We start from the raw sequence: 16,665 nt of genomic DNA, 5'->3' as shown, positions 1-16,665 counted from the left end.
TAAACATAAGCCCGGCAGAGAGGCCCTGCAAAATATACCATCTGTATGATCTTGAGTGCATATAAACCCAATCTCCCCCCTACAGGAGGTGAGCAGGCCACCCAGCTTCCCTTCTCCCCTTCTCTGCCTTGTCCAATGCCAGAGCCACTAACTGAACCCTGGTTTCTTGAATCACAGCTAGGGTTGCATTCCTTTGAGCCACAGAGCCATGCTACGGAGCTTTTAGTAAGTAAGCAGCAGGCAGGACTATTATAATCTTTGTAGACGGGAAAAATATACCTTCTCCAACATTTGGGCTTAAGGCTGGTTAGAGATGAAAAGATTGTCATTATTTGAGACTATTTTTAGTGCTTTGCTTTCCACTTCTTGGACCCAATTCTAGCTAGCAGATTCACTACAGATATTTATGGAATTACCATTGAACTTTATATGATGACTAAACTTCCGCTCCTTTTCTCAGTTCAGTACTAAAACACATCTCTTTCCCAGTCTGAAACTCCATGACAAGAACAATTCTTTTTTTTACTGTATACTTGACTACACCTATAATTCCTGATGTTTCATTTCAACATTACAGTTGATAGTTTATTATCTCATTCAAAAATTCACTGTACATAACTTTGTCCAAGAATAACTATGAAGTGGCTGCACTATAATCTCACCGTTCAGTGATCTGTATATTGAGAAAGTGTTAATATCCCAGAAATAAAGCAGAATGGCTTACAAAGCATTCTGAAGTTTGGGCTGCTATAGATACCCACTAAATGAAAGGTGGTTCAAAATCATGCTAGATACTACAGGTAACTCTGGCATCCAAAGAGATGAAATCCAAAAAGTAATGCAATTTATTCCTAACCAAAATTAACAGTCATCCCATCACTTGTTTGGTTTCAAACAGTTAAGCTCTAGGAATACTAGATCCTCCAATTCAAATCAAGACTTACCAGAATGCCATTGACTTCACTTACACACAACTCCTCCCATTTACTGATACTTATTGCATGACTCAGCAAAACATTTATACCACCCTTGTATAATAAGGATCTTGTACTTTGGATGGAAAATAGACTAAACATTATACTGTCCCAGTTAACTTGTCACTTCAGTGGCTTAGGGGGTTCCAGTCACTGATGGACATTGGTGAACCTTCCACAACAAAGGTCACGTCTGAGTAAGCCTTTTCTCCAGAATCGGATATTAAAGTATGTTGCAAGTTTTTCTGCACTCCAACTTGGTGAAGATGATGCCTGTTGAGAGGACCAATTCACCATATTCATGGTATGTGAATGCATTAGGTATAGTATTAGTTTTGTGCCATTCGGTTCAGCCAATACAAACCAGTAGACCACAGGGGATCCTACAGAAATGTGCTTAAGCAGTGCTCCTAATGTTTCCAAATTCATCTCCTCTGGATTTCAAGGACTAACAGGTGAAGTTGCATTGTCATCCTATGTTTTGACCACATGGTAAAGAATCAATAGTGATAATTGTCAGACTTGGAGAATGATTTTTGCTCAAAAGTGAGATACAGACACATCAGATCCTTCAAGCAAAAGTATATTGTTGATTAGCACATTCTAGGTGGATGGCGCAGTGGTAGCGTTGTCGCCTCACAGCAAGATGATCTCTGGTTCAATTCTCTGCTGGGTGCCTTCTGTGCTGAGTCTGCTTGTCCTCTCCGAGTTCATGTGGGTTTTCTCTGGGTGCTCCAGTTTCCTCCCACGTTACAAAGACAAGCGTCTGGAGCATTTCTCCCCAGGCCTCTACTGAAAATGATCTTTGTTCCAAATCGGACTGTCCCGGTTAACAAATGTTAAATAAAATAAAAAATAAATAGTTTAAAGTCAGTCAAATATCATTCTGTACCCACTGCTTTTTCCTGGGTAAAGAAAAATGAATCTCTGGGACACCATGACTTCAAAACTTATCTGAGGTTCATCTTACTTCTAAGGTGCTGAACGGTGAACACATCTTGGGCAAATGGTATCTGTACCAGCTTTTAGACTGCAACTCAGGAATGTCTGCAGTAATCTCAGTGGCTTGAAACCTTATAATCTCTTTATAAATAAGGTTTTGTAGTAGGTTTAGTTATTTCATTTACATGCATTTATGTACTGAAAAAAAAAAAAAAAAAAAAAAAAACTACATCATCATATGAACATTCAGAACAACATAATGAAACAATACATGCAGAAAAAATGTTTTGGAGGAGAAAGTGAACAATTTATGCAAGTCGTTTTGTTTATATGATATATAACAATATGCATGATGTACAATGATTGTAAATGTGTTAACAGTTCTATAAAAGTAATCAAACCATTAAGTGTCTATGTCGCAAGTGATAATTCAATAAAGACGTTTTAAAAATATAATGAAAACACAGTGTCAATCATACAGGTTTCAAAGATGAAAACAGCAGATATTACAAGAAATACATTGCATGTCCTACACAGAAGTCAACCAATTGTCTCCCAGTTAAACATAGTTCCAAGACAAGTCTACAACAGAAGGGAAAGGATCTGGTAAAAGTTACACAAGCTTAACAGATAAATAAATAAGTAAACAAATTAGTACAGCATAGGAGTAATTAGAGAGTAGCATAGTACAGTGGAGCCCAAGTCTGGCTATACAAAGTAAATTACATTATTACTTTAGTAGTTGTGCATTTACTTATGGTAATTAACCAGTTGTTCAAGAACAAATCCAAAATGCTTTTAGGTTTTGCTGTATAAAATAGTTATATTGTGAAATTTAAATAAGCTGCACTATTAAGGGAATTATGCTTCAAAGGTTCAGTAGATTAGAAGAAAATGACTAGTATTATAGAGAGTCTCCTTAAAAAAAATGGGAGGTAGGAATGATGGAAATATATTCTTCAGAGTTCAAACCAACAGCACTGGCCATTGTATGAAAACACCCACACTCTGCTTCCGACTGAAGTACTAGCATTTTTGCAGAACTCAAATAACCTCTGATCACTGGTAAACATCCTGTAGCTGTTATTAGCGCAGGTGTACGTTAAGAAAGGTAAACCAAATTAACTGAAATTTTCCTGAATTACATTAACAGTGTAACAATGAAGGAAGATAAATTATTAGACCGCTTAGAAAAAAGGCCACAGTTTTAGTATAAATAAACAGAATAATATTTGCCAGCTCAACACACTATATCTAGAACATATAGATTACTGTTCTAAGAGTTCTGTGAAGACAAGGGATTTTATATTTGGCATTGATGCAATAAATACAGAGCCACAGATGCTTTTGTAAATTTGCTCCTTATCTTGGATACTCTCCAAAGAAAAAAAACAAAAAGGCTTTTCTAATCCTTTTGGCCTCCAAAATCACTCTGCAGAAGGGAGAATCAGCCAGGGACTAGTTTAATCTGTAGTTGAGAGCTACCTTTGCTGTGTTTTTATATTAAGAAAATTCCAAGATCATCAATCTAGTGGCAGACATACGTTTACCTGGTTTCTCTGAGATCGGAAACAATTCAGGGAGGCCAAAGTATGGTCATTTACTGGCTAGAGGGCATAGGACTCAGTTTAAGTTTTTTTTTCTCTGTTACAAGTCAAGTAAGTTTGCACACAACTGCCTACCGCTCGGTGGCAGTTTGTAGTGCCCTATACACTAGCAAATGCTTAAACAGTCAAATGTTCCTATAAAGTCAGGATCAGGTTTGAAACCTGTTAATTCCGTGAAATGCCCCTCTGTAAGCTTAGAGCAGCTAGCTTACGCATCGAACAGCACTACCACATCTTAGCACTGTTTAACATCTTGCCCTTAACACAAGAAACTACCTTAGGAGACCCCTGTTAAAACCCATTCCTTAATCCTAACCAGCCCACCCTACTACAGGACTGAACGTGGATATGCAGCCAGCTTGGCAGATTTGGGCATTCTAAGGCAGCCAAGCAATTGTTTCATGTTCTCAGACAACCAGTTAACCATTAAACAGTATGCAAGAGATGCAAATACACAATTACCTTGGAGTCAAAAATTTCGCACACAAATGATGTTATGAAAAATACCCACACGGCATCCCTCAACACATACCACTCACCATACACACATGGTCTTACAGTGCTTGAAATAAATCTTCCCCAATCTCAAAGACTTCCAAAGCTGCACAATGATAACACTGTTCCTCAGTGATCACTAAAACATGTACCAAAAAACAAACATATGACAAAATCCTACACCCAAAGGTTCCCCAAAAGCAAGCATATACTTTCAGCTAATTCTCTTGTCATTGGGGACTCCATTGTGTGACACACAGATGTCCCAATGACCAAGTCACACAAGACAATGGTTATTTGCCTATCTGAAACCAGACTCTGCAATGAAGTCAGTGCATCCCAGGGACCAATATGATTGTCATTCCATGTGGGTATAAATGACCAGAGATGTGCCTCACTGGACTACATGAAGAGAAAGTGACATGGATCTCTCAGCAGGTTTGTCACAAAACGGGTAAGAGCCTTGCATTGAGCATTTAACTTTCAAAGATGATGCCACAGTACAAACATAAAACGATTAATTTTAATAATTGGCTTAGTTTCTGGTGATATTCAGGGGGATCCAATATCTGTCAGCATGGGAGTGCACTGTCAATAGAACACTTTGCTAAGGATGGGCAGTACTTGCTATCTCCTCACCCACAGGCCATTCGGATATTAGCTAAAACTTTACCTACCCCCTTCAAACATACTTTAAGCAAGGCTAAAAGACAGAACTACCAACATAGTGAAAAAGTCTCCACACATTAAAGATGTTACTGCTACGAGGCTAAACACAAAAATGTAGATATCTGTGCAGTGACAGACTTTGGTTCAAGCCATAGAAAGTACTCCAGCAGTGCAACACTACAGTGCCTTCCACACATTTAGACCAATAGCAGCACTGACTTGGGTCAAAGGTGGTGTCGTCTCAATCTACAACAGCAACAAACACACCTCTAGGTAACAGGATGATACCATGCAGATCATCCACGTGCAGATCAGCATAGACAAGGTACCCTGCCATATCATGGCTAGCTACCAGTCACCATCAATGCTTCTAGAATCTCACAAAATTTACCTAATCCTGCTAGAGGTGCTCACCATCCAAACACCCTCTTCATGGGAGACTAACTACCCTTGTATAACCTGGGAAATGCCTCAAAGTCACAGGCACAATACTTCTCGACACTTATCTGTTCCAGAGTGTCTGTGCTAAGTGCACAATCAAACATACTGGATCTGGTATTTTGCCAACATGGGAAGCACTGACCTGTAATGTCACATCCTGATTAGTCAGGTCATATCACAAAGCAGTATCTTTTGAAGTAAAAAAAAAAGATCACCCCAGAAAATCCAGCTAAACCAGTACATACAGAAGTATTGTGCCTGTGACTTTGAGGCATTTCCCAGGTTATACAGGGGGTAGTTGGACTTAAAATAGCTCCTGTTAAGTGACAGTTTGTCAAAATTCAAGGTTCCCCCTAACAAAGGGCACAAATACATATGCAGAATTATTGAGTCCCTATACAAACATGTGAAAGGTGCAACAGTCTATATGCAGCCAGTTAGAGGTAACCCCAAAACAAACACTGGAACAAATTACATACACTGTTGGAATCCTCACCTAAACAGGTTACAGAATACAAGAAAACTCATGGCCAAAATCAGGAAGAGCAATTCCCTTAAAGTGCTCTCTTACATTTCTTAATTTCTTGTTTAGTTGTACAAGTCTAGCAAAGCTAACTACGAGGTCAGGATGGCCTCACAGATTAACGACAATGACAAGGCCTTCTTCAGCTATGTCCAGGATCTTAAAGGTAACAGCAGTGTGAACTGGTGAACTCTGCCAACTTCACCAATCAGGGTGACATAGCAAATCTACTAGCTGTCAAACCTTCAGCCCCCCCCCCCACCTCCATCACATGAAATCTCCAACACCTCCTCCACAATTATTACAAGGACAAGGTGCTGGCAGCATTCAAAGTCATGAACACCAGTCTCCTGAACAGTCTAAAAACAACCTATCAGGACCACTTGAGACACACCAACTATAGCCTCAAAACATATGTTCCAAAGTAAATGGATGGCTGCAACTGTCATTCCTCCTCAAGGGTGGACTAACCAACCCAGGGAACTACAGAACCATCAGTCCAACTAGCCTAATATACAAAGTCATGGAATGAATTATTATGGAAATGATAGAACATTGGCAACTTACGGACACTGGACCCATCCCAATTTAGCTTTAAGAGAAGAGAAGGTCATGCCTACTTAACCTCGCAGACTTTAAGGTCACCAAGGCAATGGATGAGGGTAAAATGAGATTAGTATGCATTGACCGGGCCAAGGCATTACACACAATACCTCACTCAGGCATTGTTGACAAGCTCTGAGCTAGGCATAAATCCCTACATAGCTTTCTGGATTTCCAGCTGGCTCACAGAGCATACTCAAGTAAGGCTCGGTGAGACTACCCCCAGCAAGAGATCAGTCACCAGCAGAGTAAATCATGGCTCTGTGATGGGCCTTCTCTTGTTTGGCATCTACATCTCGGAAGTCAAAGTCAACATTCAAGACCTCTGGCTCACCAAGTTTGCAAAAAAACAAGCCACCCTGGTGAGTCACAAAATCAATATGCTGTAAAAAGATGGAAGAAAATCATGGCAAAAATAAGGATGTGCAGCACCCAGCAGGATAAAAGCTCTCAAACTAAAACAACTCAAGAGGACAAAAAGTCTACCAAAGCCAAATTTGAGGTATGTTTGGCCTCCCACATAAAGGACAACCACAAAGCATTCTTTAGCTATGTCTGCAACCTCAAAGGCAATACACAATTGTGTGCAGAGCTCATTGTAAATGGAATCACCCTTACTCAGCCAGAAGATATAGCAAACCTCCTAGCTGATAAATTCAGCTCGAACTTCACCCCTCTCTCCCCCTCAACCTTCCCTCGGGAAATATCAAATACAACTCCCTCAGGAAATATCAAGTACAACTCCCCCTACTATCACTAGGGAACAGGTCCTTAATGCTCTCTCCAAGACCAAGAACAATGCATCGATGGGCCCAGACAGTATCCCAGGATGCATTCTAAATATCATGAAAGATGACCCATCATGGCCTCTGGAATTACTATTTTAGCCTCCAAACAGGCTTTGTGCCTCATGAATGGAAAAAAGCAACAGTCATCTCTCTGCACAAAGGTGGGCCATCTACAAACCTGGAAACTACAGACCCACAAGTCTCACTGGACTTGTATGTAAAGCCATACATCATGGAGATCAGAGATGCAGTGAACCTCCAGATACTGGTCCCAACCCAGTTTGGTTATGTCAAGGGCAGATCATGCCTACTCAACCTGGTGGACGACTTTGAGAAGGTCACCAAAGCAATGGATGAGGGCAAACTCATTCACACTGCCTACCTTGACTTGGCCAAGGCATTTGACAATACCCCTTCTTGGGTATTGTTGACAAACTCAAGAGGTTAGATACAAACCCGTACATCATCCGATGGATAGCCAACTAGCTCACAGACCGTACCCAGGAAGCTAGAATTGGGGAGTCCATCTCTACAAAGAGGCCAGTCACAAGTGGAGTAACACCACATTTTACACCAAGTGCTAAAACTCAGCTAGTGATTGCTAAACAAATCTGTATTAAGTCTTACCTCAGATATTTACTAGAAGAAATTTATTAAACACTACAGTCCTAGTACACTAGCTTTACAATACAACAGGCAATATGAAAAAGGTAAATTGACGGGAATCATCTTAAGCATGCATTTTAAAAATGTTGACAATGTCTTGCTTACGAACAAGCTACAAGACATTAGTTTTAGTCCCAAGTTTTGCAATGGTTCAATAGTTATTCATCTCTCAGAACTTCTACAATTCACATGAATAGCTTGAACTCTGGCACCATATTAAGGTATCTGTATTTGACAAGTCATCGATAAAACGAGAAAAAAAATGCCTAACAGAGATTGTAAACTGTATGCTGATGACTTAGAACCACCAAAAGACAAACAAAAATCCCAACAGATCTACAAAACATTGCTCTGCTGTCTGCACACATTAAAAAAAAATAACAGTTCTGTTTGGGACACAAAACTAGCTTATACCACATCAGTGCTAATTAAAAGGTGCCAGATAAAGTACAGTTTTGTACCTACCATAAATGTAGATGTTCGAGTGCTCATACAGCTGCAGTCATTACAGATGGGTTATCCTGCCGTCAGGCGGGTCCTCGGTCGGCCGAATTCCAAAGTCTAGGTCCAGCGTCAGTTGTCGTCGCTTCTTCCTGACGTCAGTGCGGCAGGGGTATAAAAGAGGCAGCCGACGCAATTTTCTTCAGTTTTTCTTGCCCCAGATGTCAGGTGCCCCCAGAAGGAAGGCAAAACATAATATTATGCAAACATGCAATGAAGATAAATCAAAAGCAGTAGTTGCAAGCGAATACCCCAAATAGGTTGTATGATAAAGGTGTTTGTCATAAGCCCTGTCCTAAGTGGGGATGGAGAGAGGGTAACCTGGACTGCAGCTGTATGAGCACTCGAACATCTACATTTATGGTAGGTACAAAACTGTACTATGTTCATCGTGCATACAGCTGCAGTCATTACAGATGGGTAGAATCCTAAAGCTAAGTAAGGGTGGTAGGTACTAATTGGAACTAGGAGGGGCTAGGATGCCCTGCAGGACTGCTGTGGCAAAGCCCGCTCTAGATTTTGAGTATAGTGGAAGGTGGTAGTGCTTGGAGAAAGTGTGCACTGAACTCCAAGTAGCTGCTTCCAAGATGTCCTTGGTAGGGACCCCCCCCTGAGGAAAGCTGCAGAGGTAGCTGTAGCCCTGGTGGGGTGGGATCTGATGTGTACAGGCACAGATTTTCCATGAAATGAATAACAAAAGCGTATGCAGTGGGCTATCCATTTTGAAATTGTCTGTTTGGAAATAGCCTTTCCTTGAGCACCTGTAGCATAGGAGACAGAGCTGCTCAGATTTCCTGAATGACTTTGTTCTGTCCAAGTAATAACGAAGTTGCCTGTGAATATCCAAGGAATGTAGTAGTCTCTCACCTTTGTTCCGTGGATTTGGATAAAAGGTAGGTAAATTAATAGTCTGATTCAAAGCTACACTGAATACTACCTTTGGCATGAAGGTAGGGTTGGTACGTAAGGAGACTCTGTCCTGATGGAAAATGATGAATGGTTGCACAGCCATGAGGGCCTGTAGCTCCGAAACCCTGCGTGCTGAGGTAATGGTCAGAAGGAAGGCTGTTTTCCACGACAAGTATTGTAACTCTGTTGAAGAAGCCGGCTCAAAGGGAGGCAGGGTCAACTTTTCCAATACGAAGTTGAGGTCCCAAGCTGGGACTGGTGGTTTCCGTGGGGATTTTATATTTTTTGCCCCTCTGAGGAACTGCCTTAATAGGAGGATGTGAGAATAAAGGAGGATCTGTATTGTATTGTGCAGAAATGGCTGAAGCGTGGATCTTGATGGAGAAGGAAAGGCCACTGTTTAACATCTCGGCTAGGTACTGTAAAATTTGAGGTATATTTATTACCCAAGGATTCTGGCCCTTTTCTTGATTCCAGGAACAAAATTGTTTCCATTTGGCGGAGTAGGTTTTTCCTAGTAGAGGGTCTTCTGGCCTCCAAGATGACATCCTGCACCTCCTTGGAGAGGAGAGTCTGTTGGGAAATTAAGGTATTCTCCATGCAGCTAGATTTAAGGTTTTGAGCTGGCTGTGAAGGGTTTTGTAGTTGTGCTGGGACAACAGAAGAGGAACTAGAGGTAGTATCCATGGTGGTGAGTGTGACAGGCTCTTTAGGAGATGATACCAGTGCTGTCGTGGCCAGTCTGGAGCAATGAGAATCATTTGTGGCCTCTCTGCTCTGGCTTTTAATAGAACTTTGGTCAGTAGAGGAAGAGGCGGGAAGGCATAGACCATCAATGTTGTCCAATTGAAGGAGAGTGCGTCCACTTTCCAGGCCTGTGGATGATAGGTCCTTGAACAGAATTTTTTCAACTGGTAATTTCTGTGGGTAGCAAATGGATCTATGTCTGGCTGTCCCCATGCCCGAGTTATCTTTGAGAAGACTTGAGGATGCAAATTCCATTCGTGTGGGTCTGTCATATTTCTGCTTAAGTTGTTTGCCAGTGTGTTTTCCTTCCCTGGCAGGAATCGTGCCTGTAGTTGAATTTGTAATTCCAGTGCTGTGTTCCACAGGCTCATGGCTTGCCTGCACAGGGGGTATGAATGAGTTCCCCCCTGTTTATGTACCACATGACTGTGGTGTTTTCTGTCCTTATCAATAGCTGGCCTGGATGCAGTAGGTCTTTGAAGGTTATAAGAGCATTTTGCACAGCTAGCATCTCCTTTTGGTTGATGTGTAGGTGCTTCTCTTTTTGGGACCATTTTCCCTGAATGCACTGATCTGCCATGTGTGCTCCCCAGGCGTAGTCCGAGGTGTCCGTTGTGATTATTTGAGTTGCTTGAGGTAAACAGAAAGGGAGACCTGTGTTTCTTTGGCATGCTTGAGCCCACCACAAAAATTCCTTTTGAAGGCATGGAATGAGTGGTATAATGGTTTCCAAGCTGTGGCTGTGTTGAGACCATAAGTTTTTTAGGTACCATTGTAGTTTCCTCATATGCAGCTTTGCACATTATCAGTAGGATGCATGCCATGAATCCCAGAGCCTGCAGGACTTTCCTTGCAGTTAGTCTGGTAAAAGTTGCCATTTTGTTGAAGTATTGAGACAGCTGCTCTTGTTTGTCTGGCGTGAGGTAGGCCATCTGGGTGGTTGTATTTAAGCTGGCACCCAGGAAAATCTGTTGAGAAGGTATTAGTTTTGATTTCTTTTTGTTCACTGCATATCCCAGGTAGTTTAACAGTTTTATTACAAACGCCAGATGCTGCAATAGAATGTCCTTGCTGTCCGCTTGGATCAGGCAGTCGTCCAGATATGGGTAGATTTGTATTCCTTGTTGTCTGCAGAAGGCAATTACTGATGCCAGGCATTTCATAAACACTCTGGGCGCAGTAGATAAGCCAAAGGGCAATGCAGAGAATTGGTAATGGGTTGAACCTGCAAGAAATCTGAGGTATCTTCTGCAATCTTGTCTGATAGGGACATGCAGGTATGCCTCCTTGAGGTCCAACGTTACCAGCCAAGACTCCTTGCCCAGCATGGGAAGAAGCTGCTGTAATGTGAGCATCTTGAATTTTGGTACCTGTAGATATGTGTTTAGGATGGATAGGTCTAAGATGGGTCTCCACTCTGTCCTTCCTTGGTACCAGAAACAGTCTGGAATAAAAACCTTGACCTTGTTCTTTTGCAGGTACCTCTTGAATTGCTTTCATATCCATGAGAGCGGAAATTTGTCTTTGTGCCTCTGCCCATTGATTTTGTGGCAGTTTTGGCAAGCCTCTCATTTTTGGAAGGGTGTGAAAGTGGAACTTGTAGCCTCCGTCTATAATGTCCAGAATCCATTTGTCTTTTGTAACAATGTGCCAGTTTTTTGAAAATAATGCCAGTTTTCTGCCCAAAGGTGCTGCCATTATAGTTTTGTTTGGCAGGCATAGGGGGAAGTCATTGTGTCTGTTTTCTAAATGACTGTGGTCTATCTTCTCCACCTCTTGGGGTTGGTGCTTGCCATTGTCTAGCTCTGTAAGATCCTTGAGGTTGTCCTCTACCCCTTGGGCGTCTGTATCTGCCCCTTTGAGATCTGTCCGTGACTGGAAAGGACCAATTATCTGAAGGCCAGTTTCTGCTGAAACGTGGGGGTTGCACCTGCAAGAAATCTTTAACTGTTTGCATAGATTTCACTTTTTCCTCCATAGTACCTCCTCAGCTTTAACACCGAACAATACAACTTTTTGAAGTGGTGCATCTAATAACTTTGCTTTGACATGATCTGGTAAGGATTGCTCTTTGAGCCAAGCATGTCTACATATGACAGACCCTGTGACAGCAGCTCTACACGAGGCCTCTAAAGCATCAAAACCACACTGCAAGGTATGTTTACCCACTTGCTCTGCTCCATGCAACAAATCCTGCAACTCTTTCAAATCTGGTTGTTCTGTTTGTGTCATTTTGCTTTTCAGCTGAGATAACAAAAACTGTTGGTACTTTAACATATGAAATTGACAGTTTAATGCCCTCATGGTTAAAGTGGCTGATGTATACACCTTTTTCCCCCCACCTTTCTAATGCTCTGGAATCTCTCTCTGAAGGCAAAGGGTTTTTAGCAGTAGAGGCCTTTATCCCCTTGGGACCCTGTGAGATTGTTTCTGGGTCAGCAGTATGGCTTTTATATAGGAACTGGTGAGAATCAGGAACCCGGTAATACCCGTCTGGTTTAACAGGGGCTGGAGGTAAAGAATCTGGATTAAGACTGGCTTCTGCGTACACATCATTCAAAATATCTAAAACAGGAGGGATAGCCAGGGGCCTATGCTGGGAGAGCAGTAGAAATTCCCTGAGCCTTTTCTTGGAATCTGAGTAGTCTTGGCCTTCCCAGTGGAAGTGCTCCCTCAATGTATGCAAGGTTTCCCCAAAAGAGTAGTCCTCAGGGGGGGGGGACCGAGGGAATAGACTCCTCAGCATCAGAGTCTTCAAAAGGGGAGTAGGCATAATCCTGGTACTCAGAATGGTCTGAGGTAATAGAATCCTGGTCTGAGGAAGGGTAGTCTTCCTCCAATCTGGGTCTTTTGACAGATGGGGGTTGAGAACCCCTGATGAGAGTTATCAAATCCTCAGCCATTTTAAGCATCTGTTTTTTAGGCATGGGGCCTTGAGAGGAGGTCTGAGGACCCTGTTTTTTAGTTTTGATGGCAGCTTTAGATTTAGTGAAGGATTTAATAGAGAAGGTGGTAGGCCTGAAGACGCCTTCAGAAATGGCAGGCCTCACTACATTTTCGGTTTCCCCGCCAAGAGTGGCGTTGGTATCTGCCGTGGGAATGGAGACAGAGGAGCCTGCGACCTCGGGTACTGAAGACACCAGTAAAATAGCTTCATCGGTAGTCAGGGGCTGCGTAGGTGCCTCGCTGAGAACCGGAGAACCGGTAGTCGGCCTAAGCGTGGTTTCAGTACTTGGTGCAGACCTCAGATGTCGGTTCTTGTCTTTGCATCTTTTGCCTAAAACTGGCGTCTGTGTATCCGATGACATGATATAATTAAATTTTTTGCCAAACTAATGAAGGGCGAAGTCCGCCCGGCGCTTAATAGTGTGTTTATTGAACCTAGCACAAAAAAGGCAGGCCGAGACGTCGTGGTCTGGCCCTAAGCAAGGTATACAGAAAGAGTGAAAATCCTTATGCGGTATTTGCTTCCCACAAAAAATGCAATTATTAACTTTGTCTGACATCGGTCTGAGGCAAGAAAAGTTTCCCCAATGGGGTACTTAGCTTTAAGGAAGACTTCGGCTGAAATACTGTTCGTAAATCTCAGGAGCTGGCCGACCGGCACTTGCGAACTGCTTTGGGCACCGCACGGCAAGAAAGACTGAAGAAAATGGCGTTGGCTGCCTCTTTTATACCCCTGCCGCACCGACGTCAGGGAAGAAGCGACGACAACCGACGCTGGACCTAGACTTTGGAATTCGGCCGACCGAGGACCCGCCTGATGGCAGGATAACCCATCTGTAATGACTGCAGCTGTATGCACGATGAACATCACTCCCATACCTTGTGCCATCACTAAAGTATCCAGTTATTGAAGCAAAACAGAAACCGTTGGCAAAACATACAGAACAGCAAAGTACCAAGTCCTCAACCAACTTAAACCGTCATACAGAATATGTCCTTTTTATCCTATGAAGCTAAAGGAGCAATTACAATAAACATAGCGCTACCAAGACTAGAATAGGTAGTGCCTACTGTGGCATTCCATTCGCCATACAATACAGGTTTGCTACAAACAGCAGAGAATAAAATACCATTTACATGTCTGAACCATAAATGTATTACTAAGTTGAAACACTTATCAAGTGGATGCCACTGGAGGTGAGAGCTAATTGTTTACTCATTAACTTCATCTTCAAATTAATTTTAAGTTCTGTCCTCCACTTGCAGGAGTTCTTTAGAGATTCCACTAAAAGATCTCCCATTTAACATGGCTGCTACAGCGAAGTTTCTCTTAGCATCTGCATCTAGAATACTTTACCACAATACGTGCAAGTGTGAATCTTCAAGTACTTTTCAAACTGTTAAAATCCCACCATGCATAAAGCCCAAATCCACTTGTTCCAGGATCAGTTAAGCAGCGAGACTTCTCTTGTGATGGAAGCTGCTAATGCAAGGTTCTCTAGATTGTGTACTTGGATAGACATGGGGTTCACATCTGGCAATGTGAAAGTAATGTAGTGACAGATATCTGCACACACTCCACTTCATATGTACATCCTTTACCAGGACACGTAGTGGCTTTGCCATTTGCTTGCAATTCAGAATTCATTCCATGGCGGCTGGCATGATTACTTTTTTGCTCCATTTCTCAGTGAATGTTTTTCAAAAGTATTATACTAGTTAAGGTTAAAAGTAATGTTGAGCTAATGGCTATGTATGCAGCTAAATTTAATAATGTATTCATAGCATTTGTTCTTGCTAATGAATATAGCACAAGGGCCATTGCCAGTTGGCTCAGGTTGTGATAAAAAGTGGTCCACTGTTTAGAATCACTTTTATGTACTGGATTGGTAAATCTGGAATTGTGCTCAAATTATTAATCCAACATTGCAGGCTTAATGGCTAGTTTATCATCCGCTACAAGTCCTTGCAGCTAGTATTAAAGGAAATGGTTACCAACCACTTGTTAACGCTGTTTAAAAGCGTCTGAAGCTGAAATTCATCAGTTTTCTCCCTAGTCTTCTAAAAGCGATGTTCCTTTTGTAGAAACTAAATTTCCTGATCAATTGCTTTTACCATTTAGAATTGAGTGCAACTTGATATTCATTCTTCCTATGTATTCAAGAATTACATTTCAAGTAGTCATTTAAACTAAATAAGACTTGCTATTTGTTTTCATAATTGCAACATGCTGGTTTTATAAGACCTCTGCCTTAGATATTCTCGCCAAGTTTATAACCTTTGTTGTCAACTAGTATCCTATAACAGTTCTAGGCCAAAGCAGGATATGCCTTACCATGGGTTTTAGGTATGATGGGGATCTCATCATTCTGTGCAGTTGTAGGGCTAGAACGGCTAAATGTTCTAAAGCAGGGAGATCCAGAGTGTTTTGTTTCGTGCCAACACTGACTGAAAATAGATCCCTTTGAAGGCTGTAAATCACTATGCTGAAAGAAGTCTCAAAAGGGTAGACTTTTGGTCCATTTCTAGAACGTTTCTCAGGGAGTTGCAAAGTCATCTGCAATTAACAGACTAGATCTGCAGTCCCAGGGTTTTAACATGTACTTAACATTTATAGTCTGCCAAATTCTTTAAAACCTGAGAATTAGAGTGGACAAAAGTTAAACAAACTTGCTGTGAGATCTTACCATAATTACAGAAACCTGGATAATGAACAACTGTGGTCCCCCTATGGCTGTGGTTTAGCACCACATCTACGCATAACAAACTTACTGAAATCAGAGAATGGGCTACTTAGTTTAGATGAAAGTCAAGGCTGGAACTTTTTTTTTTTTTAGATACTGGGTAAACAACTCTGAGTGTGCCCTTATAGCAGGGGCAAACTAAACAGTCCTTGCTTACAGTATACCATTATCCCAAGACGTTTTACATAATGTTCACAATCTCATTGAGAATGTGTCCAATTTTCAAGAGGACGTGTCTTCCTTAAATGTTAATGCCTGCACTAATGATGCATAGAATGGACTCAAGGAATTACTTCAGGGTATAGAGGGTTCCTGCTTTATTTGCTTGGGATGCTTCTTTTCCCACACGTTGAATGACAAACCTTGGATACAGTTTTCTGTCTAAATTATGTCATATCGAAGCTGAAAATAGAAGCAGATTCATGGTCTGACTACATTTTCACTTTCCACTCCTTTAAGTTAAAAATAGTGAAGGGTTCATCTTTAAAGGATTTAAGAACCATCAAATAGTGACAACTCCCATAATGAGAACTCCAGGCGGACTGCAATGCATTTCTGATGCCTTGGTCACGGTTTAGAAAGTCAGTCACTCATTAGGTTAAACTGTACCATCTTACATGTGAATAGAGGCAAGATCGTGACCTTTACAAAACAAAACAGAGGAGTGGACAAAAGTTACACACATACAAAACTTGCTGTAGATACAGATTACTCAGGACACCTCTATGGAATGACATTACAATTTTTTTTGTCCAGCAAGATGTTTGCCTTGTCCAATCATCCAACCAAGTTCTTCTGGGCTGTCAGCTGCAGTTCACAATTTGCACTCAATCTTCCCCCATTCATCACCTTTGAGGTGAGCAGTTATGTTGGCAAAATGCTGTAGCCCCCCCCCCCCCAACTAGAACTCGACTGCAAAGAAAATAGAAGTAGGTTTTCATGTCCAAACTAATGTGCACTAGCCCATTGTCTTAAAAGTTTCCTGGCCCTTGGTGTGGAAGTTTCCACACAGTGCATTTCTTTGCAAGAGTGAAAGTTTCCAACTTTTGCATTATCTTTGTTACCATTGTTCAAGAGGGTTTTTATCAGGTCCACCACATCTACTGCAGT

At 41.7% G+C, this 16,665-nt stretch overlaps 1 protein-coding gene across 1 annotated transcript in view; it reads right to left on the bottom strand.

Annotated features, from left to right (window-relative positions):
- UGP2 (UDP-glucose pyrophosphorylase 2) overlaps window positions 1-16,665 on the bottom strand; it is a gene marked incomplete in the record, with an annotated part of 652,430 nt that overhangs the window by 534,252 nt on the left and 101,513 nt on the right.

This window comes from Protopterus annectens, chromosome 1.part2, assembly GCF_019279795.1.
Source record: "Protopterus annectens isolate FY-2018-M chromosome 1.part2, PAN1.0, whole genome shotgun sequence".
Taxonomy (NCBI): Eukaryota; Metazoa; Chordata; order Ceratodontiformes; family Protopteridae; genus Protopterus; species Protopterus annectens.
This window is presented reverse-complemented; position numbering and strand designations above follow the sequence as displayed.